We start from the raw sequence: 22,989 nt of genomic DNA on the forward strand, positions 1-22,989 counted from the left end.
AGAGACGTGACCTTGCAGAGCAGCTCCTTCGGGTCAGCACTCACGACAGTCCCGCCAGACTATTGTCACTACCCGTCACGTTAGAGCATACCCGTCACGTTAGAGCATCACACAGCAGCCATCACGTCAGCATCACACGTCACGCCAGGCACACGTCCTTCATGTCAGCATCACACGTCCTTCATGTCAGCGGTGAGAGAGAGAGAGAGAGAGAGTTAACAAAACAAAAAAAGAGAGAGTCAATGAGAGAGAGAGAGAGAGAGAGAGAGAGAGAGAGAGAGAGAGAGAGAGAGAGAAGGGTGTTCAACATAATCAGGAAGTCTTTTCTGACTCTGCACCTGACAATGTTTTGGAAGCCACCGTGGACCCAAAAACTGTCCTACGCTCCTTTTCGGTGTTTTATGATCGCGCTGTGATACTCTTCTTCACTGGTCGAATCCCGCTGCTTTCCCGCATTCGCCAATGGCTGCAGAGTCTGCTACAAGGGAAATGTGTTAAAGAGATTTTTGTTGGGTCCCGAGGTTTTTTTGAGGTCCTGTTGAAATCTGAGACGCACCGTGCTGCTCTCCTGTCTAAACTGCCTTTGTTTTTTGATCGCCGATTGGTTCATGTGGTTCCATGGAGCCCGATGGCAGATTTTCAGCGCCTGCTGCAACGTGAATGCCCTGTGTGGGTAGAAGTGGAAAATTGTCCGGCTGTTTATTGGCCACTATTGAAGGATGCTATGGCCGCTATGGGCACGGTTCTGGTCCCTCCCAGTCTCAGGGCTGTGAATCGCAACCGCTTGTGTATGTTATGGGACACTGCAAGGAAAAGGCCTGCTTGGTTACGCCTCAATTGCTCTGGCATGCATCCGTTACACTTTCGTTTGAAATGGGGCAATTTTGCAGGACATTGCTTTTCCTGTGGACAGTTGGGGCATTTTATGGCCGAATGCTCGGAGTAGCAACACACTTCAGATGTTGGCCATGTTGCGCCGCCCATGGAAGATATGGTGTGTGATGCTTCGTCGCTGGATACTATCCACCCGCCCCAAGTTCTGGCCACAGGTAAACAACAGGTTTCGGGTCTGGATTCCCGTGCCACTGATTGGGTTGAAGTACGTGCAAAAAAAGGCAACAGGGTTGTTGCTGACATGGAGAATACTGTGCCTACTACCTCACAAGATTCCATGCGTACATATATGCGCAGGAAGGAAATGTTGTCTTCGGAGCGCTCTGCTCCTGCTATGGTTTCCTCTGCCCCCCGTCCTCAGCCCGCCAGGAAAATGTATTCGGATCGTCCAAAGGGTCCACCTGCTAAGCTGGCTTTTGATACTAGAGGCAACGTCATTACCCCGTGGGACCGTCGTTATCCCCGTTCCAACCCCAAGCCAGCAGCTATTTCGTCTACTTCCAAATCTGGTCCTCAGAACTCTTTTGCGGTCTTGGCGGATTTCTTGGACGAGGGAGTCCTGGACATTCTCGCCGACAAAGTCAAATCGAAGGGAAAGAGAAAGAAACGGAGGTAGATTTCTGCACAAAGGGGAGAAAGTAGAGGGAGAGGAAGAAGGAGAGGGAGATAAAGTAGCACTAGAGAGAAGAGGTAGGCGTACATGTAGATGAAAGTGGAAGAGGGAGAGAGAGTAGGAGAGGAAGTGGTAGAGGTAGACTCAATAATCAAGAGGTGGATGAAGAGAAGTGTGAGGTCAAATGAAAGGAGACCCCCTTTTACAAGGGCTAAGCAAGGAGTTCAAACTTTAGAGTGGGCTGTTGCATTCAAAAGCCCCCAACAATGGGAACAAATTGGGCTAACAACTAATTTTTCAAATAGGGAATCAATGGTCACTCTTTAGGAGTTGGACAAGATAATCGTACTCAAACCATATGGAATGTGTAGGAATGTTCATATGGTAAAGATCCATTTTATTCATGCACCCACATGCAACACTTTTTTTCAAGAAAATAAAAATTTATTAATAACATAGGACCTTTGTAAAGAGTAGCCAAGTACATAAAAAATACAATGGTTGCATGAATAACCAATCCAGCGGGCTATAATGCCAAACCATCTGAGGGGTGGCATTGAAAAAAGTGCATGAGTCACACATCTGTAAGGAGGCCTCCCTTCTTCTCCTTGTCCTCTCAAAGCTGTCCTGCATCCTCTACCTTCTCCCATGGAGAGTATGGATGATCTCTTTCCAAATCCTCGATACAATCTCTACTATTGGTATGAAATCTCCCATTTCCATAAATTAAGCAATTTGTCTTGCCATTTAGCTTTACTCTCCCAAGAGGACTAAACCTTGTTCACTTTTTCCAATCTTTCATTTCTTATCCTCCATTTTCTGATAGACCTCATTAGCAAAGCATGTCAAAAAGTTCTTGCCATGCATGAAAGCTCCCTCCAACTAGGGGAATGAAATGAATCCTCTAATCTTGACAATAGAAAATTCTACTGAAAATTTTCCCCAATTTGATCCCAATCAATTTAATTCCTAAGAATTTGGAAGTACCGCTCAATATGGCAAAAGGAATCCTCGACTAACAAGGAACCACAACATTTTATATGGTCCTCAAACCCAACCTTGCCATCCTATTTACTTTATGAAGGAACAACCACCTTTTAGGCCAATCAAAAAATCTGAAGAAGACCAAAATTTTAGCACGGGGAGAATTTATACCTTGTCTAGCTAAAGAAGATGCCAAGAAGTGAAACACAAAATCTCTTGCAAAATGATGGTCAAGTGGAGGAGCAAAAGACAAAGTGGAGTGTTTGATTGCTTGTGCCAACTTTGGATATGCCACATGACACGTAAATTGGTAAAAAGCCATGAAAAGGCCCAACCTCCTCAATAAAATGTCCCACCCAAGGGTGTTGCCCCAACACATACTCTCTTTTTTTTTCGTGAAGATAATTGAATTAAGTAGCAATATTTACATCAAACCATCTGGTCAGCTAAGGAAAACAAACACAAATGAAAGGTTACCAAGACTCTAACACACAAATATCACACAGAAAGGACAGCTGGTGTAGAGCGAACAATATCCAACCAGGGAGCAGCAATGTCAGGAAGAACCAGATTAGCTGAAACCATAGAGGAGATCTGCCATAACACAAAACCACAAACACTGGCCACATGACCATGGATGCCCGCAACTGAATAAAAAATAAAGGCATTTCGAGTACGCCAAATATGCCACAGAGTTGTCCATCTAAGGAATGAAAGAGGCACGAATAATCTGATTGCAAAGTAGACATAGAAGTCATCCTTCCCATAAGCCATGAATGAGCTGATATCCGTTGCTTAGTCACCGAGGACCACACACGGGAAACAAAACTCCAAATCTATTGAGCAACAGGGCAAGAGACAAAGAGATGAAGCAATGCCTCATCACATGTAGTTGCAAAATACACAGCGACCACTGGAGATCTTGTGAGCACGCAACATGTCCCCAGTTGGAAGACCCACAATAAGCAACCTCCACATGAACACTTTACCTTGATAAGGAACCTTAGACTTCCAGAGTTGGATAAATCTTTCCTACCACTTCTTTTTGCTATCCCGAATATGCCATAATGTATTAGCCTTTTCAGTGACCCATCTCTTGGCCTTGACCATCTGATGATAGATTTGATTGGTTGACATTTTCTCAAAACCATCAAGAAAAAGCACAAACATCCAATCTTGCCAAGGAGATAATGGCTGTAAGGAACACAAAGAAGAGAACCTCAGAAGCATGTCCTGTATGGATGAACAAATATCATGATAGCCTTGAGGCACCCGAAAGTGCTAACAGATATGCTAGAAAGAATAAAGACGAGGCTGCCCAAGAATGACACCATCATGAATTGTTTGCAACCCCAAATGAGCCATCTGATTAAACTTACCTCGCTACAAATCCTTATCAAGCCAATCCAACAACCTAGAGGTAGCTAGCACTTCTCTTTGCAGCGAATTCTTCTTCTTACGAAGATCAAGAGGGTGCCAAACTGCAAAATGTAACATCTCCTACCAAGATGCAATCAAATGAGAAAGGAGAAAAGACTGGGAGACCTTAATAGGCCTTGTGGAATTAAGCACATGCCACCAAGAGACTTGAATAATTGTGCTACCATGAGAGATGCCGGTCTTTTCTATGAAAAATTTTGCAATATTTGACTAAGGATGACTCTCTACACATAGTGCTTGTAAAAGTACTAGTCTCAAAGCAGCCATATGCAAATTAACATCCAATAAAGCTGCTCTCTCCATCCTTGTAGGAGTAGTCACATGCTGCCACGAAATCCACACATGGCCCAAACGATTCTCTTTCTTTTCCCACAACATGAATCTGATAGGCTGAACCAATTCCAAAAGAGACTTCTTAGTCCAGGGAAGTAATGGGAGAAAAAACAAGATCATACTGATCATGATGCATTGAGCAACTTTAAGTCTCACATGAAGAGGCTAGCCTTGAGATTTCCAGTACATGAACCGATCATGAATACGGAATGACATCCAATCAAGCAAGGCATGGGGGGCTACATCCACACCAATAGGATAACCCAAGTGTCGAGTAATATCTCCTTTAGAAATCAAAACTCCATGCCAACCCAACAATTGCAAATCATTCTCCGTACAAGAGAAAAGTACAGATTTCTGAGCATCAATATGAAGTCTTGATGCTAAAGCAAAGAGATTCCACGTAACCATTGTCTGATTAGCATTAGTGCGATCAGCCTTAAGAAACATAAAGGAATTATTAGCCAAAGATTGGCCCAAAAGTTGGGCACCATTGGGAAGAGACAAACCAACAATCTCACCTTGATTAGCCAACTTATCCAACAATGAGAGCATCGAGTGAGTGACGAAAGCAAATAGCAAAGGGTTGAGAGAGCAACCTTGCTGAAGAGACCAAGACAAGGCAATTTCATCTGTGATCCCTCCATTAAGTGCAATATGAGCCACAACACCCTGACTAATGGTATCAACAAGAGAAATCATGTGAGGACCAAATCCCATGGTGGACATCAGTTGCCGCAAGAAAGACTAGCTGACATGATCAGATGCATTTTCAAGATCCAGCTGAAGCATAACAACCTAATGTCCTGAAGCTTTGGCATAATCAATCCCCAGTTGAGCATTCAAAATGTTATGTGTTATATTTTGTCCCTTAATGAAACCATATTGACGTGGATGAACCAAGTGCGGGAATACCTTTTGCAATCTGTTGGCAATGATTTTAGAGAAGATTTTATACAAAGAATTGTTGGGTATCTCACACGCCTTACTTACGCCTACGCTCATATGGGAGTGTGCGGGTGATCACTAGGACACTGGGGCACTTTTTACTCTCGGTAGGAGAGGTTTTTTCCCCCAGATTATGTGTACTATTTTGTATGTGCTTGTGGTGCACACTTACGGGCACTTACTGTGTTCGGGTGTGAACAACCCCTTATAACCCTAAGGTATAAGGGTTATCATTTGTACTTTCAGCTGACACTCTATTCAGTACTATTGCATTGGGTATCGTGCTCAACTCTGTCTCTCACTCTCACACTGTCTACTGCACTTCAGCTGCACCTCGATCCTCTCCCATCTGACATTTGGTATCAGAGCTCAGCTCAGAGCAGTCTTCAGTCTGCAGTCTGCAGCCCCCGCCAGTTCTGCCCCAGCCGCCTGTTCCTGCCCAGTCCTGCCTGCGCCTGTCAGTCCGTCAGCGCGCAGCACCAGACGACTCCTCTGCCCAGCGTGCAGCTCCAACAATCAGCGCGCAGCACCACCCTGCCCAGCGCGCCACCTGTACCTGCGTGCTGCCACCTCTGCCCAGTGTGTCCTCTGCCCTGTGTCTGCCCAGCGTGCCCCTTCGCCTGTCAGTCTGCCTGCGCAGCCTCCCTGCGCTGAGCTAGCCTGTGCCGTCAGCTCCAGCTGCCAGCGCGCCACCTGTCTCCACCAGCCAGTCCTGGGTGCCGCCTCCTCTGCCCAGCGCGCGCCCAGTCCTGCCTGCGCGTGTCACTGGACCTGCACGCCTGTACCTGTGCGTCAGTCCGACTGTACCCAGCAGTCATTACCTCGGGAATCGTGCCCGTCGTCAACACGCAGAGGTAACATTCTGCACTTTTCTTTTACACAGGAGTTCCTGCAACAGGTTCAGGTTCAGCATTGGGAAACGTGCTGAACAGCAGGTTCAGTTTTCAGCATTGGGAAACGTGCTGTGTCTGTCTGTGACACATTGAATGCACATTTTGGGGCTTTTGTAACAGACATTTGTGACATAAATTTTGGGCAGAAAATTTTGGGGCTTTTGATGTTTTAGTGCTGCTGAGCACTAATTGCACCTTGGGAAGCGTGCATCAGTGACAGTTTTTTGACAGAGTACCCTTTGCACATTAATTGCAGACTTGTGTTTGCTGCAATTTCTAGAAATTTGCAGATTTCCAGCCCGTACTGCATTGACATTGCTCTATTGCCTTTTGGGAAATAATGGCAAATCAGGGAGGAGATGTATTCACCTATGTGTCCAAGGAAGACCGATTGGATGGGAACAATTATTCCCTTTGGTCTTTCATGATGAAGAATGTATTAGTGGCCAAAAATTTGTGGGATTATGTCAGTGGAGAGGAAGCACGACCGGGAGTTGTGGCTCCCGCTACTCCTCCAGGAGGACGTGCAAGAGGGCAACCTCAGCCCCCTCCACCTCAGCCCGCTCAGCCACTTCCCCCAAGAACTGCAGCTCAGAAAGCTTGGGATACACGGGATGCACAGGCTATGTCGCTGATTGCATTGGCAGTTCAGCGTTCTATCATTCCTCATATTCGTTCAGCAGCTTCTTCACAAGAAGCTTGGTTGACATTGGAGCAGATGTTTGCAGGAAAGAATGAGACTCGCATCTCTTTCTTGAAGAAAGAGCTAGAGACTCTAAAGATGAATGAGGGTGATTCTATGCAGGATCATCTCAACAAAATTCAGGACTTGCGGGAGCAACTCATGAATGTGGATGAGTACTACTCAGATGCGCAGCTGATTTCTACGACATTGAATTCACTGCCTCCCTCTTACTTGGCTTTTCATACTGCCTTGAACCTCACTATGAGGATTTCGAAAGAGCCCATCACTTTCATTCAGCTTGTCAGTTTGCTTCTAGAGGAGGAGCAAACTAGACGGAACAGTGGTGTGGATGGTATAGCCTCTGAGCAGGCTTTTATGTCAAGGCAGAAGGGTAAAAACAGCCAAGGGAAAAATGCTTCGCAGAGTTCTAGTAGTAGTAGCACTTCACAGACAAGTCAGAAACAGGGGGGCACGCAAGCCAAAAAAGGAAAATGCCATTACTGCAAGAAGCCTGGCCACTATATCACTGAGTGCAGGAAGCGCATCGCCAAAGAGAAGAAGAAGGAGTCAGGGATGTCTGTTTCTGCAGCTCCTTCCACTGCTAGTGAGTCCGCGTCCTTTGTTGCAGACAGGGACTATTGTTTTTACACTTGCAGTTATGATGTCTCTTGGGCTGATAGAGCATTTAGCTCTACAGAAGATGCTGACACTTGGTTCTTTGACAGTGGTGCTTCACGGCATATCACATCTCGTAGAGATTTGTTTGCTTCTCTTGGTGCACCTCCCGTTGGGAAGTCTGTTCAGTGTGCTAATAATGCATCATACCCTGTTCGTGGTATTGGGGAGATTCAGCTTACAGCCATTGATGGCTCTATTCTCCGCCTACAGGATGCTTTGTATGTGCCTGGCATTAAGAAGAATCTGCTTTCCATTTCTTCTATGGCACGTTGTGGTTTGCAGGTCACCTTTGATGATGACCGTTGCATGGTCCGTGACAAGGAACACATGACATTGGTCTTGACAGGTTCTCTGTGTCATGGGTTATATGAGTTGGATGCTCTTTCGGTAGATCAGTCTGCATATTTGACATCCACTCTTACTCCTGCTATGTTAGAGGCAGAGTTATGGCATGCTCGTTTGGGGCATGTAAACTATGGCAGCTTGATGCTATTACAGCGTACTAAGATGTTGGATGGATTACCTCTCTTGGAGAGACCTCCTGAGCATTTATGCGAGGGTTGCATTTTGGGGAAAATGCATCGTTTCTCTTTTCCCCGTGATGTTGCTTTTAGAGCAACAGCCAGATTGCAGCTTGTGCATTCGGATGTTTGTGGGCCCATGCAGACACAGTCATTGGGTGGTTGTTACTATTTTGTAACATTTATTGATGACTTTACACGTTTTTGCTGGGTCTACTGCTTGAAAAAGAAGTCAGAAGTGTATGATGCATTTTTGGCTTTCAGTGCACTTGTGGAAACTCAGTCTGGTTGCAAGATTAAGACTCTCCGTTCGGACCGAGGGGGGGAATACATGTCCTCTATGCTGAATTCTTATTTGCAGCAGAAGGGCATTATCCATCAGTACACTACTGCATATACTCCACAGCAGAATGGGGTAGCAGAGAGGAAAAATCGGTCACTCATGGAGATGGCCAGATGTATGCTGAAGGCAAAGAGTTTGCCTCATAGTTTTTGGATGGAAGCCGTCATGAGCGCTTGCCACATTTTGAACAGATGCCCTACCAAGGCCTTGAAAACCGTCACACCTTTTGAGGCTTGGCACAGCCGCAAACCTTCTGTTGGCCACTTCCGTACTTTTGGGTGTCTTGCATATGCCCATATTCCACAGGTACTTCGAAAGAAGTTGGACAACAAGGCTGTAAAATGCATCTTTATGGGATATAGCAGCAAAAGCAAAGGCTACAGACTCTATGATCCCGTGACCAAGAAGGTTTTTGTCAGCAGGGATGTTGTATTTGATGAAAAATCAGAATTATCCTTGGCTGGTTTTGATACATATCAGGCTGCCCGTGATGTCTTTGAAGGGCTGCTGCCCATCACATTTGGTGATTCAGCTGGTACTTCAGCAAATGAACCTAATGTTCAGCCAGCTGCTCCTATGGAACATGCAGTAAATCAGCACATTGCTGAAACTGAAATTCAGCAGGAACTTGTACACAGTCAGGAAGCAAGACAGGTGCCTAGATGGTACACGCAGACTATGAGAGATAGTCATTTGGAAACACCCTTGGCTGGTCGTACTCGAAGGCAAACTCGACTGCATGATTCAGCACATTCCATGGAGTTTGTTATGGCAGCATGTACTCATGATAATGAGGAGCCTGAATGTTTTGAGGATGCACGACATAGTGTGCATTGGATGGCAGCCATGCAAGCTGAATTGGATTCTATTCATAAGAATCATACTTGGGATTTGGTGTCTTTGCCAGTTGGCAAGCGTGCCATTGGTACGAAATGGGTCTACAAATTGAAAAGGAATGCAGATGGATCCATAGATAAGTACAAGGCACGGCTGGTAGCTAAAGGCTACACACAGAAAAAGGGCATTGACTATGAGGAGACCTTTGCTCCTACCTCCCGTATGACGACCATTCGGTCTATGATTGCCTTGGCTGCACATTTTGGTTGGAAAGTGCATCAACTGGATATAAAGACTGCATTCTTACATGGGGAACTTCAGGAAGAAGTGTATGTACAGCAGCCCATTGGTTTTGCAGTTGAAGGCTCAGAAAATTTAGTATGCAAGCTGAAAAAAGCTCTATATGGTTTGAAACAAGCTCCACGAGCTTGGTACGCAAAGATAGATGCTTTCTTGCTTAGTCAGGGGTTTGTAAACAGCCCATCTGAGTCTACCCTTTATGTACATAAAGAAGGGGGATCCATGCTGATTTTGTGTCTATATGTAGATGACCTTTTGCTCACTGGAACACATGCTGATCAGATTTCAGCATTCAAAAATAATTTACAGCAAACTTTTGACATGTCTGACTTGGGTATTTTGCATTATTACTTGGGCATCCAGTTTGTACATGATGCTAGAGGCATTGGATTATGTCAGTCAAGGTACATTGGGCAACTTCTTGAGAAGTTTGGCTTACAGGATTGCAAGCCAGTTTGTACACCCATGGAACCTGGGCTCAAACTGTCATTACATGATGACAGTGATTTGTTTGATATCCATACTTATGCTCCAGCAGTGGGATGTCTCATCTATCTATGCCACACTCGGCCAGACATACAGTTTGCCGTTTCAGTTTTGAGCAGGTACATGCATCAGCCTCGTATGTCGCATTGGCAAGCTGTGAAGCGTGTGTTTCGTTACTTGCAGGGTACTAGAGCTCTTGGATTGCTTTATGCCAAGGGGGGACCACTGCAGTTACATGCTTACAGTGACTCTGATTGGGCTGGTGATTTTGATACTCGTCACTCCACTAGTGGCAATTGTTTCTTTCTTGGCTCGTCATGCATTTCTTGGGTTAGCAAGAAACAATCCACAGTTGCCACGTCGTCATGTGAAGCTGAGTACAAGGCAGCCTTCACTACTGCAGTTGAGTGCGTATGGCTTAGACGCTTACTTGCTGATTTGGATGTATCTGTTACGGAGCCTACTCCTTTATATACTGACAGTCAGAGTGCCATTGCAGTGGCACGGAACCCTGTGTTTCATGCTCGCACGAAACACATAGAGATTCACTACCACTTTGTCAGAGAGAGGCTACATGCAGGTGATATCAGCCTTGTCTACTGTCCTACCACCAGCAATGTGGCAGACATCTTCACCAAAGCTCTTCCACGAGACAAATTTGAAGCATTTCGCGATGCTTTGAATTTGACGCCCTTTGGTGGCGGATGATCCTTGTACACTTGATCACTCTTCACTCCAGGGGGGTTTGTTGGGTATCTCACACGCCTTACTTACGCCTACGCTCATATGGGAGTGTGCGGGTGATCACTAGGATACTGGGGCACTTTTTACTCTCGGTAGGAGAGGTTTTTTCCCCCAGATTATGTGTACTATTTTGTATGTGCTTGTGGTGCACACTTACGGGCACTTACTGTGTTCGGGTGTGAACAACCCCTTATAACCCTAAGGTATAAGGGTTATCATTTGTACTTTCAGCTGACACTCTATTCAGTACTATTGCATTGGGTATCGTGCTCAACTCTGTCTCTCACTCTCACACTGTCTACTGCACTTCAGCTGCACCTCGATCCTCTCCCATCTGACAAGAATCCATAACAGAAATGGGTCTCCATTGTTTCAAAGAGGTTGGAGAGGGAACCTTAGGCAATAACCGAATCACAGCAATCTTCCAGTCTAAAGGCATCCTATCAAAATTCCACACTTGTTGACATAGGCAAGTTAATGGGTCCTTAAATTGCTAAAACATGAGTTGAGAATAGCTCATTAGGAAGCCCATCCTAGCCAGGGCTTTTCCTTCATGGTAAATGGGACAGCACATCCTCCACTTCATCCTCTGAGATATCAGCCTCCATCAAATCAACCCATTCAAGCTTAACCTGATTACTAACCAAATTGCAAATGTATCGACGAGCAAAGTGAACAGCATAAAAAAGAATCTCCTGTGGATCCAACAAAGATTTATAAAATTCAACGCACATTTGAATGATGGAAGCAGGATTAGTCACCATAACATCTTGCTCATCTAACAAATGCATAATATTTTTCCGAGTGTATTTCTAGTGTAAACGAACAGCAATTTGTATTTACCATATTCCTCCTCTTGAAGAGATTGAACTCTGCATTTCAACCATTCAATGCATGTGACCAGGTCATCAGTAGTATCTTCTGATTGATACAGAGACAAGAAGTGGGCCAACAAAGATTGCGAATGTTGTAGTTCGGTAGTATCCCCTGATTGATACAGAGACAACAAGTGGGCCAACAAAGATTGCGAATGCTGCAATTCAGCTGAAAAGAAGAAGCATGCTGAATACCATACTGTTGAGACAACACTCATGCATTATCCCTAAAAACAGCCCATGCTTCCATCCCTCCAGATAGGACCCTCCAGCTAAAAGAAGCAATCAATTGTTGAATACATTACAAAAACTGATTTTGTAGCAAAAAAGACTGGTTGAAATGTAGAGGCAAACAAGCAAGGAGAGCCTTAAAGGCATGAACAGGCATGTGGGTCAAATCCAAAACCAAAGGATAGTGATTTGACAAGACATGTTGTTGCTCCACCCACACATCAATGATTGTAGGAAGAAAAGAATCACTTTGACAAATATAGATCCTATCAAGTTTGTCCCAAGTATTTGGATGCTGAAAAGAACAATAAGTATATCACAACTGTGAAGGATGCATCCAAGACCACATGTCCTATTTCAAAGACACAGCTGCCACAGCATCCCAAGCCTGCAGCTCAAGACCATCCATGAGTGAGTGTGGTGAAGTCGCCTGATCCGTAGATACACATGCATTAAAATCTCCCATAACAAAACCTTGACGAGCCATGGAAAGGCAATATAAGTCATCCCAAAGCTCACGGCGTTCCTGAGCAGTAGAAGAAGCAACATATATGATTTCCAGCATTAGAAACTTGCTGCGAGGGTCCTGAGAAACCAAGGATGGTAGCAGGGAAGATCTAACAGCCAACATAACTCCAGATTTATGTGGAACCCGACTACTAAAAAAAACTGTATAATCCTTATATACATATGAAGATCCTGCCAAAGCATGCTGTTTGTGCTTTAAAGCACAAAAAAATCCCAATTACTAGCTAACACAACTTTCCACAACCAATACTGCTTGTTGCCTGAAGAAATGCCTTTAACATTCCATAAAGCAAGTCTCATGACTAACCACAGGAGAGAAAACTAATGAATCACCACTTTCCCTTTCCCTTTAACATCAGTAGCTTTAGCTTCCTGAAATCTCTCCATCTCACTACAGATCACATCAACAAGACCCACCGTCTGCAAACTAGCAATCAAAGCACGAGAAGGGAATTGTTGTTGCTAAGAACGGAAAACATCCCAAGGAGGCACAAGCCTCCCACGTGCGTCAAAGTGCGAAGCAGAATCAGAAGCCCTTTTATCATCCACTTCACCCTCTACATTGAAAAGTCTGAGTAATAGGGTGTGAAGAGTCGGAACGAGGTTCCTATCTAGCATTACATCTAACCATAGTGACCCAAGAATCATCCTAAGGAGGCAAATTCCGACTAGCCCAAAGATGCACGCTCAATACCAACTTGGGAGACATCCTTCTTTCCATCATCATGTCCATGCAGGATGAGGCACAGGATCAACATCTTGTTGCTGAGCCCTCGGCTGGGGATCATGATCTTGCATATCCATGTCAGGATCCAAAGAACATTGCAATATCTCAGGGCTTCTATCACATTCTAAAATAAAATGGCCCACTTGGCCACATCTAAAACATTGTCCAAAAAATGTGCCCCCTCGAAGACCAACGTTTGCAACCCAAGGACCTCAAAAAGAATTTTGGTTGGGCAAGGTTTCCCTGTGTCCCAAAGCTTACAAGCCCTGTTCTTATTGCGAGAGGCCAATTGGGGCTCCACCAACACCACACCAAGGATTCTCAAAACCAAAGGAAAAAGTCGCCAAAGACGTGTCGGAAAATCAACCACCTCCACCCAAATTGGGAAAGCATGGCCTACAGCCAAGTACGAATCCTAGTAATCAAAGGAATCCTTCCCGTAAAGTAAAAGATGGCTGTTCTCTCATGGAAAGCAACAATCTGTTGTAAAACTAGGTCAATTCCCATGACAGCAACCACTTGATCCCCTTCCGGTAAAGAGCTCGCTTTACCCTCATTGGCATGAACATAATCAAACAAAAGATTGTTGGTAGTGGCAAGCATAAACTGAAAAGACCCATCAGTCTGTGAGTAGGAAGCATGAACATCTTGCTGAGGAAAATTCGGAGCACATAAAGCCGGTTCAGCAACTGACATCTTACGACGTTTTCCCATCTCATCCCCATCCATCAATAGCCCAGAATCCTCACCCAACAAGTCCCCATCCGATTCCACCAAATCTTTATCATCCCCATGCCCTATATGCTGGTCGAGAAAAGCCACATCAATACCATTTGACACCTTCTACATGTTCCGTTCCATAGCAAAAATACTTAGGTGGCACACAAACAACCGGGAATGAGGGCTGACAATATGCGGGAGGCTTCAGCAAGCTGCACGCTAGGAGCCCAGCAGTCATGAGCAACAGGACAGATGGCCTTCAAGCCGTGAAGCACGTTGCCAATTGCAAGGTCACAGGCCAGCTCCCTGTGCAGAAGGTGCAGATACCCAACACAACTTGAAGATGGAAGGGGCAAGGGCTATCACGCACAGGCCAGTTAGGCGACAAGGCTTAGGCACAGGGTGGGCAGTCGAAAGGGCGCATGGTGGCTAGTCCACGATAGCTGAAAACCCTTCTCTCTCTCTCTCTCTCTCTCCCTACAAGCTGTGTGGAGCTATGTGGACTACAGAGTGTAGAATCAGAGAAGCACATGATTATGACATGCCCAGCATATGCATACATATGAGCTGACTTCGATATCCCTTTGTAGGGGCCACTTCACCACTTTCTGACCACTACTCCTATATCGAAGTTAGGGTCTCTCATCACCCGTATGCTACATTTTTGGGAGAAACAACCCTACATAGATCGTTCTTTCACCGTAGCTACCCCTTTCCTACCATGGGGGAGGAGAGTCGTTGTATATCTGGAAAGGTCCCATGGGTCATAATCCAAGCCCCCCCCCCTCTCTCTCTCTCATTGCGAGTATTTGTTGAACAATTGATGTAGGTTTGAGACGTTTTGGGCTAACCCTTGGGGATGAATGCCTTATCCAAGAAGTTGCTTCAAAGGAGCTCTACATGTATTGCTAACTAGTTTTTATATTGGAAATCATAGGCATGGCTATTTCATGTATGCCTTAGTGGTCCAGAAAATCATGATGCCAATGATTTCCTATTATTTGCCATCACGACCTTGGTTTAAGTCCTATTTGCAAGAGGTCACTCACTCTATTCACTTCATGCTTTGGAAGGACTCCATGAACTTGGGCATCTCTTGGATCTCTTGGAGTCATATATGCACTTTGAAAACAATGGGGACTGGTGCTATTTTAGATGTTGAGACACCTGATTGCCCTTCATTGGACTTTGTTTCAGGCTACATGTGTTGGACAGCAGCCTTGGGTTTCTATTGCAAGATTCTTTCTTGAAGATCAGAGCATCTTGCATGGAAATACTTGGATCCAAGCTTCTCATGGCATGCTATTGATGCCAATCGGCCTGTCCATCTCAAGTCTTTTGTATATTGACTCACTTGGCCCATTCTTGGAGAGTGGTGCTTACAAAGTCTTCTTGGAATCCTCCTACTGACTGCTTACAGACTAATTCTTTACGAGTTAAATTACGGGCTTTTTCAAGGCTTGTTTCGTAGGAAGGCAAACAGCAAACAAGGGCCATGTTGAATAGAATGGAAAGGCTTGGGATGATTATTATTTCTGATATGCTTTTGTCTGCACATCCCATTGTCATGCCCCTCCAGTTAGTTCCAAGATTTTTTTCATGTTCCTAGAGTCTATTGTCACTTATGGGGAACCATTTCAGCTTCCTTACAAATTTTGCGGCCTTTCCCCTCCTTAAACTGGAATAACCCCTAGCAAGATTGGATAATTAACCATTGATTGCTATTAGAATGGGCTTTAATAATTCAGATATATCATTTTCTTACTAGAGATCATGATTGGCTGGTACTGAAGGGTAATCACACTGGGGTACTTCACAAGAGAAAGGCTTGGTGGGAATGTATGGTGATGGTGGGATGGCTTAATAAAACTCCTTTCAAATACAAAGTATTTATTTGGAGAATGCTAGTGAGTGGTTTTCCCCTTGCTTCTTCGTTGTCAAGCTGTAATATTTCCAAAAGTCACTTTTTTTGCACAAGTCAAGAAACCTCTCATCATTGGTTTCTTCTTGCCTAGTGGCAAGAAAGGTTTGGTCTCTCCTGCCTGCTATTTGGAACCATGTGGTTGGATCCTCCATGTTTCCAAGGGGGACTAGGTTTTTGGAAAGCCGAAATTGACAGACTCTATGCAGCCACATACGAAGGTTGTTTTCACTTTCTATGTTACTGGGGATAAATTGCTCATCTCAAAGGTCTTCTTCATTGCCAGCTGAACGCCATTCAGCTAGCAGACATTCTTACCAAGGCTGATTTGCTTTCTTGACATATTCCCATTCCCTTGGTCCCCTTGTTAGCCATTTAGTTCATTTGTAACTACTGTCATATTGTCCACTTGTATTTTGTGTTTCTGGTAATTAATATGATTACCCTTTATGAAAAGAAAAAGGAGAGGGATTCCTTGGATATAGAAGTCATTGCAGGAATTGGTGCAACGGCCAGCTCATCTGTTTTATGCTATGGAAAAAGCAAGGAGATTAGTTGAATTGGGTAAGGGTCTCTTGGCAACATGTTACCATGCCAAAGCATTTGGGTAAAGTTGCCTTTGTAGGTGCCAAGATTCATATGACAACTCTGTAGATGGCCCTGTTACAGTCTTTTATGTGAGCAACATCCATGTTGGGTAGACATTGCCATGCCTTCTATTGAGGAAATTGGCATCTTACATGGTCACAATAGAATCCAGGCTTCATAATGGCATGTTTTGGATTCGACCCATGTAGTCAAACGCTACAATATTTATCGCGCTTGATTGCTTCCTAGCATAAGATCCTTCACTTCACTACTTGGCATCCCCTTGACTCTAGAAAGAAGGCTAACTCATCAGAACCTGAGGATTTGGCCACATCCAAGTTGCTTGATTGGCCTAATAAGCACATGGAATATAATATGTTTTATAGGATGGCACAACTGGGTTCGAGCACCGTATGAGATATTATCATTCCTAGTCAATCTCGGGTTTATTTCTTTTTCCATATCCATCTTTTTTTCTAAAATTTGAAAAATGTGGTTAATTACATTACTTGGAAGAATTTTACAAGGAAGTACATGTGGAGCTGACTCAAAATCTCAACACAATCATATATTCAAGGCTCTCAAGGGGGTTTTGGGGTTATGGGGGAAAGAAGCCATGGAGGAGTATGCTGGCACCCAGGGCTGCTGGCCTGCATTGTGAAAAACAGGTCGCGGCTGCCCCAAGTGAGCAATAAATGCTGTCAGAGCTCTTGATAGGCTCAGGAATCACCCTCCACTTAGTCTAAGCGGTACTAGAGTGAATGGGTGATGGATATACAAAGCTCTACCAAGGTCATGTATATAGAAAGGCACTTGCTGCAAAAAATCAGCTGATAGTGTGCCTTTCAAATGTGCCATCCTGTAAGGCTCTCAATAATATTCCATAGCTGTGATCGCGACACCGTGGGCTCCAATAGTTGACAGATGGATGAGGCATCTAGGTCAACCAGAGTATAGGAACTTGCCTCGATGATGTAGATCATGTCATGCATCTCAGCCTCCTACAAGAAGTGGTGTCCCTAGCTAATTTCCTGCTAACATAAGCCCCCCAAAGGAAATGCACCTTAGGCTAGGTACCAAATGGAGAATATGGCAAACTCCTCTCCACACCAACTAGGTTGCCTCACATGACCAAACGCAATGCTTCCAAGCTCTGTTGTGGTCACAACCCTTGTAGAATCCATCTTGTTGCATCTAAGGCAACCACCTCTGGATTGCCAAGACCCCATGTGCGAGAAGCTAGATGAAGTAATACACCCTCCATGGCTACAAGCTATCCCACAAGCACCACTAGAAATTTCGATGGAAAGCATCCGTGATGATGTGCTTAGCCTAGTGCCTACTGGAAGAGGGTGCCAAATCCATCTTCTCCTCCATCAGAACATCTCTTGATCCTAGCTATGTGGGCTTAAGAAGCATTGCAACATCTTGGCGATTTCCATGGCCAATCAAAGCCACCATTCATGGTCCTACTGCAACTCATCAAGATGCCAATCTCCCAAATCTAGAGGCACCCCTCCTAGAACTCAACTTAGGTTATGTACAAATCCATAACTCCTAGATCTTCCCTTGAAGGTCGATAATGTGGATCCTCCTCCAAGGGATGGCTAATAGGTCTTCATCCTATTGTCTTGTATCAATGTCTAGCTGACCACCATCTTGAATTGTGAAGAGAATATCATGGGGAGCATTGCCCACTTTGCTTGCCACTTGCAAGAGGATACTTGTTGACAAGAACCAAGCAGCCCATACCCCCCAGGTTGGTATAGGCTCTTTGGCGGGAGGGTCTTTGCCACTCTTGTGAAATGGCTGGATCAATCTCCCTCCTCTTGGTCTCAATGCCTCTCCAACATCATGCCACCTACTGTAGAACCTCCCGATCCACCATCTTGTAAACATCTCACCACACCCTAAAAATGGGAGCAAGGCCAGCCTCCTAGCCAACTGACTAGATGTGAGGGCACTCTCCAATCTACATCCTGTCACGGTCTTGAACTTGAGGGTTCCAAATCACATGTTGTCAATTAAACTTCTCCTAACAAACTGGGGACCTCTATATGAGGGCCTTATGCAAGCTCTGCCAAACACATATTAGGCTATGAAGGAAAGAGAATCAAGGTGGTTTGATCAATATTGTAGTACAGATCCACCTCAGTGATGATCTCCACACCCAACCCACCTAGCCAAGGTCTTCATTGTTGAAAGCCCTCCTGGAGGATGTCCCATGTCTCTCCACTTGAGGCTATACTCTGGATCAATGATCCCTAGCTTCCCCCTCTGAATGATGGTCTCCCAAGCCATCTTGGCACAAACATCCTTGGACACATTTGAACCGGCCCAAAGGAAGTTACATACAAGGCGGCATAGTTGAACCACACATATTGAGTAGAAACACTAGCAAGACACAATGTACCAAGTCACCAAGAGAACTTGGTTGACCACTAGGACCCTGCCCACCAAGGAGAGGTGGGCTATACTCTAGCTAGTCAACTTCTGTCCTATGGAGTCAAGAACTGGGATGAACTCCTAGGTTGGAGTAATGTTAAGCCAAAGTTGGAGCCCAAGGTATCTAGTTGTCTAATCCCTACTTACCCATTTGAAATTAAAGTGAATGCCCCACTTGGTGCTAGAATTCGGGTTTGTAAGAAACTTGATTGACTTTTGCCAGTTGATTTTCACACCTGTAGCTATGCAGAACACCTTTAGAGCCAGTTTCACTCTCTCCAGCATCACTCATCATCCTTGACATAGAGAGCTAAATCATCAATATACTTTAAGTCCACCAACTCTATCTCTGTCCTCATAGGGAACCAAAGACATTGCAAACCACTTGCTCTTGCTCTCGAACGAAGGAAGTAGGACATCACCTCCATAAAGAGTAAGAAGAGATATGGGGCTAGCGGACAGCTTAATGGACGGACCTCTCCAACTGGAACTCTTCCCCTCTCCGCCCTCGAATGATAACCACTCTATTGCTTGCGAAAGTGTATAACGCAAACATGCTTCTGATCCACTTTTGAGGAAAGCCTAGCCATGCCATGATACCCTCCAAGAAGTCTCAAACAATCCTATCATAAGTCTTATCAAAGTCCAGAAGGAGTACAACCATTCGTTGGCTGCTATGTTGTTTCCACTTTGTGCAAATGTGAGGTACACATGTGATGCACAAGCTAGTTATTTCACAATGACAAGCCAAGGACCTTGAGAAGTTCGCGAATGCAAAAGGAAAAAGTTGTGATAAGTTATCCTTGACACGTACTAGGTGGTCCTTGGTGTCTAATTTTGGCCTAGAAGACTTTATGTTAGTGGCAACATTAGGACTAGGAATTAATTGATTAATTAATGCCAGTTCAAGCAGCTAATAAATGCTCAAGTTTGCTTGGATGACAAATTGACCTAGCCCTTTAATTCTTGGATAGTAAAGTTAGTTTTCTGAGCAAGAATTAATACTTAAATCATTTTCAAAATTAATATTCTGAACATTGATTCAATTGGGCTGAAAATTACTGAAAATGCATTTAGAAGGTTTCCACTTGACAAAACTTGCCCATGCACGTGAGAGGAAGGCTACTAAAAGCTGGTGGAGCCTCATTCTAGCATTTTGGAGGTTGCAAGAGGAGGAGAGAGAGTTGCTGCTATAATCTTCTAGCAATTCGTAGCCAGCCCAGCCATTGGAGGCTGTCAAAGAGCTGGCCCTAGCTGATCAAGAGGCCATTAGAGGCAAGTGACAGCCCTTATAGGCTGCCTACATGCAGGTGACAGAAATTTTGGAGCCCACAAGGGCAGGCAATTGCATGTCAAGCCCCTATTGATGGTGGGTTGCAATAAATCAACCATCCACAGCAGGGCAACATTAAAATTAAGCCAATTTTGGCAATGAAACTTTGCGATTTCTCTCTCATGAAACAACTTCCATGCACTCTTGCTATCCAGTCCCAAAAGTAGCTGATATGTCTTTTGATTTTGCCAAGTAGTCTCCTTTCTTTTGCACAAGGCATTTAAAGAGCATACTACCTTGACGATATGTTTGAGTACCTAGCTCCATTTCTCTTTGTAAGCAAGACTGAGTGACTACACTCGTCATCATACTAGCTATTTTGGGGATTAGTAGAGCGTGTGGGTCTCCATCGGACCAAGGTGTGTGAGAATGCATACATGACTAATCTATGTATGGCCTCTCCCAAGTCCCTTGTACATTTCTCCAACAATCTGCTCAAGTCCAATGTATGTAAACTAGTCTATAGAGAGCCACTATAGATATGTGAGGTGTCTTCTGCAAAGTAGTATGTGGGATATTTGGTGTTCCATGTTTCATAGGTCCACAAGAGATTCCAAAATTCAGAATAGAATGATTTGCTGCTATGCTCATTGGTCTCTTAGATACCTGAATGTTTTGGATGTTTGGTATCAATGTTGGTGAGCCTATCAAGTAGTCCATAGTACTTGCCCCTCCTTTGTGATTCCAACATGTCAAAGTATCAAAGCTTGGCCACTATGGTAGGCCATTAAAGATGGCTAGTCTATGTGTACATTCAAAGCCAATAGATGTGTCCCATAGGTGTTCAGTTCTTTGTCCTAGGCTCTCCTGTGTAGGTCTACTTCATTTATATCAATCTCCTTGAACATAAAATTATCATGCTTGTACAAGTTACTTTGTCTATCTCTAGTACGTGTGTTGGAATCCCCCACTAATAATGTCCCCAATGCTAGCATACCTCATAATATCCTCATAAAGTACATCAAAGGGAAATCCATCTCATGTGGCATAGGTCAAGTTTGCAAGAGAGAAGTAGCATATTGCAATTAATATATCCTTAGTCATATTCTCTATATCCTAATCCATAGATATCGTGTATCATAATCTCTCTTCATTACCTATACCATTTGATGACACCAAAAGAAACACAAAAATAGAGCATAAAAATGTCCATGCATATATCACACTTTCATCTTTTGTGAAGGGAATAATATTTACATTGTTACAAAATCACCAAAAAGAGATAGAGATATGAGGGGGCCACATCCACATCCATCATAAATAAATGGTATATACAAAAGTGTTACGTACATGCATTTGTAAAGGGTAGGAATACTCAAAATTAAAGGCCAAAGGCCTTATAATATCAAATGTATCAAAGTTTCAAAGAAATAATAAAATACAAAGGGGTGTGCTTTTTGGGAAAGACGTGGGGTGGAGTGCACGAGTGGTTATGTGCCTCTTTCCCTTCCCTCTCTCTTTTCCAATCGCATATTCTCCTTTTGGATGGTGCCAAAAATTTGTTCTCTCTCCTCTCTCCTCTGTCTTTTGTTCATAAATTTCTTTTTTCCCTTTTGTTCTTGCATAATAATTGAAGCTATGGATGGAGATGATGAAGATGACGAATTTGTTTATTAATAAAAGAGAAATTTATGGTTTCTTTTCAGTTTTGAGATTAATGGCAGAGCCATACACAGATTTTGTGTGCTTTGTCCCTGGTTTTGTGGTTGATTATGTTTGTGGGAGGGTTGCTGTCACCATTCCTTTGAGGTCTTCCCCATATAGTATGGCTACACCTCCAAAATCCTTGGAGCTTTTTGGCTGTCTAGCTATTGGACAAAATGCACTTTTCCACAATTCCTACACGTCTAGTAGTCCACTACCTTTATATTGGTTTGTTTCTGTTTGCATGGCTATATGAAGGTTTTGAAAGCTATCTTCAAAGTAACTAGCATCCAAGAGTGGGGCTCCATTACAATTCCGTACTAACATCCTAAGTATCTCATAGGCTTCATACTGCCATGCGGACCTTCTATCAATGATGATGACCCATCCATCCCTGTAAATAACCCATTTTCCCTCTTTCCAAGCCTCCAATACTTTGGGCATATGTTCTCTGCTATGTGCTATCATACTAGGGTAAGATCCTCATCCAAATAAATATTCTCACCCTTGAGGGCTCTCCTCTTAGAGAGGAAGGCCATTTTTTTCTGTATGTCCACAAAGCAAAGGATTAAAGCCTTGGACTTAGAGTCCTCTTCCCCCATCCTCCAAGCACTAACTATAGGTTCTTCTAAAGCACCAATTTTGTCTGCAAGAGTCTTAGCATCTTCCTATGGGCTGTCGTTCTCCTTCCCATCCTACTATCTATACATGTGATAACCTAGCTCGCGTCTCCTAGTCTCTTCTTCCAAAGTAGCATTCATTTTATGTGTGTGCACGCGTGTGTGTGTACGGACACCATTTGTGCCCACAATTCACTCTTAATATTTATATGCACATCATGCATTTGTGCCTTCTGGTTTGTCAATAATTTGGCATCGACTAGCTGTTGTATTTCTTTTTCCGATTCCTGCCTCATAATTCGTAGTTCAAGGTGAATGATGAGATGAATTTCTTCATACTTTCTTTCCTTCATGGTGCATGAGGTCTTCCCAAGCCTGTCAAATACTAGGGAGACTATCCAATCATGGACCCTTCGGCCATAGGTATTGTACAGTGTGTTCTTAGAAGGGGTGTAGTACACCGCTTCCATGGACAGTTGTGTCAGTTCTCAATCAGATTTGCCTCCCAAAGTTGCATGTTCCACGGTTTGATGTTTACATTTGTCTACATCATCCATCCCCATAGTTAATTGTAATCACACACCATATGCAAACCACAAACCACATGCAGTTACAGAACAAATCAGATCACGCTTGCCATCTCTGCCTGTATAAACCT

At 44.0% G+C, this 22,989-nt stretch overlaps 1 protein-coding gene across 3 annotated transcripts in view; it reads right to left on the bottom strand.

The window, feature by feature from the left end:
- LOC148032093 (glutathione gamma-glutamylcysteinyltransferase 1-like) overlaps positions 1–22,989 on the bottom strand; it is a 180,539-nt gene that overhangs the window by 36,943 nt on the left and 120,607 nt on the right. The gene's annotated exons all lie outside the window — the stretch shown is intronic.

The sequence above is a fragment of the Lygodium microphyllum genome, chromosome 8, assembly GCF_053477565.2.
Source record: "Lygodium microphyllum isolate KBCC chromosome 8, Lygodium_microphyllum_v1.1.10, whole genome shotgun sequence".
Taxonomy (NCBI): domain Eukaryota; kingdom Viridiplantae; phylum Streptophyta; class Polypodiopsida; order Schizaeales; family Lygodiaceae; genus Lygodium; species Lygodium microphyllum.